Raw genomic sequence first — 2,420 nt, 5'->3', positions numbered from 1 at the left:
AAATCTACCCAGCATGCAACGGGCGCCGATCGCCGGTGATCGATTCTGCGCAGACCTGGCTCATCTCGAACGAGCCTATTACCTCTGATTGGCTTACCCTGTTGTCCTTACCCTAACCAATCCCCACTCCTCTTGCCTAAACCTAACCGCTCTACACGTCTAGTGGGTGTGATCTAGCATGTAACGGGAGGCATCGGCCTGTCTCGCTGAGATTATTCTCTCACTCATAATGAACGTTTAAAGCACCGTGCAAATTCAAGAGATCCAGTTTGGACATTGTGGTCAGAGCTTGTTAAAATGCAGTTTGATGCTGTGTGGGACAAAGGCTGTGTAGTCTCTTTTAATCCCCTAGAGGCAATTAAGGTTTAATTCATTCACTCATTAAGGTATTCATTCATGTGCCCTCCCACTCCTGAAAGTTATCATCATGAGAGACAGAAGTGGCTCAGCAAGACAGGCTCATGCCTCCCGGTAAATGCTAGACCACACCCACTAGACGTGTTGAAGTGGTTAGATTCAGGCATGAGGAGTGGGGATTGGTGGATGTGATTGACTGAATGAATGAGTGAATTGGTGCTAGATCACATCCACTGTACACATCCCAACCTCACATGTGGGCGGTGCTAAATCATATTCTGACTAGAATCTGAGTATGTATCTGTATCAGGCTTCTTCCATGGTGCTTTGAATGTAGGGTAACAGGTATCCCGAGATGTCCCCAGGCTAGGTTGGAGATAATCCCTCCACCTAGTCCTGGGTCTTCCCCAAGGCCTCCTCCCAGCTGGACGTGCCTGGAACACCTCCCTAGGAAGGTGCGCAGGAGGCATCCTTATGAGATGCCTGAACCACCTCAACGCCAATCAGAGGCAAAATAAGGCAGATCACCAGACACGTCCTTTGACGTCGGCACGTCTAGTGGATCCGATCCATATACACCCCTGGCTCCACTGTGTAAGAAAAGATGTATAGAGAGTTCTGCCTTGACAAATACCAGAACAAATTTGCAAATTTTCCATCCTGAGGAATAGCTCATCGGGATAAGTTGCTGACTTGATAACCTGAGGTTGAGGGATCGAATCCCGGCTGCGCCCAACACTTTTTAAAAATGTCTCTCCTCAGTGAGACATTAAATACAACCTCCAACCCAAGTACTTCAGCTTCATTTATAGCTCTGTGTGATAATTACCTTGCGTTCTCTTCAGAAGATTGTTTGGTCCAAAGATATCAAGGTTATGGGTTCAAACACAAGACCAGACTGTTTTTATTACTCTGAAACTTTATTTTAACCTTTACACCCACAAAGACAAAGACAAATCCACCCAGAGAACCTTTCCGTGCGTACTTGCGTTGGTAGCACAGTTGGTTTGTGCTCGACTCTTAGGCGCCCAGGGTCGAGTGTTCAAGACCGGCTCGTTGCCAGTGTATGTGCAAACACTTAGACAGGAAAGAGAGGTCAGGAAAGGCAGTAGAGGTTAGGAGAGGTTAGGACAGGATTTAGACAAGGACAGGCAGGACTCAGAATAATACAACTCAGAGACAGGTCTAGACCAGAGTAGGGCATCTTAGAGACAGGTCTAGACCAGAGTAGGGCATCTTAGAGACAGGTCTAGACCAGAGTAGGGCATCTTAGAGAAAGGGAGACAATAGAATAGGGCATCTTAGAGGCAGGTCTAGACCAGAGTAGGGCATCTTAGCGAAAGGGAGACAACGAAGTAGTGCAGGTCTAAACCAGAACAGGGACTACCGTAAGGCCAGCGAGAACGTAAAGGACACGGTAGTATAGGATTGCTGAGAGAAAGGAAGCCAGTAGTAAAATAAAAATCCAATATTTTTTTTTTTTTTTATGGACCAAAAAAAAAATGTAGGTGCACTTTTACGACATGTACTGTGTGTAATAACAATGTAATAACACTTTGAATGCCTTTTTCAGAGTTTTGTGACATAAAACATGTTTATAACAATGTAATAACTATGTAATAACACTTTTTGACATTTTGTATGACTTTTACAGAGATATTTAGACATAAAACATACTACTAATATTACTTTATTACATAACATACAATCCTATGAGTCTACAGTGAGTACGGGATGAAGAAGGCATGAATGGAGTGAAGGAACTTCTCAGTTGTGGTCCAGAAACTCTGCACTCATCTGGGGAGAAAACAAGAGAAAGCAACAGTTTACTGGATTGTTCTGCTTCAACACATTTGTGTCCATTTCTTGTCTTTAAGGAGGGACAAAAGACACGAGACACAACAAGGTGAAGCTACTAGTGCAGATGACAGGCTGTGATTGGTTAACATCATCTAGTATCTGAGCTGCACCCTGAGGACCCTAACAAATGAAATGTGTGCTACGTATTAACCCGAGGGTCCGATCCTCCGTATCACTACATGATGACATAAACTCAGATAGTT

Source organism: Etheostoma cragini, chromosome 24 (genome assembly GCF_013103735.1).
Source record: "Etheostoma cragini isolate CJK2018 chromosome 24, CSU_Ecrag_1.0, whole genome shotgun sequence".
In the NCBI taxonomy this organism is placed as follows: domain Eukaryota; kingdom Metazoa; phylum Chordata; class Actinopteri; order Perciformes; family Percidae; genus Etheostoma; species Etheostoma cragini.
This window is presented reverse-complemented; position numbering follows the sequence as displayed.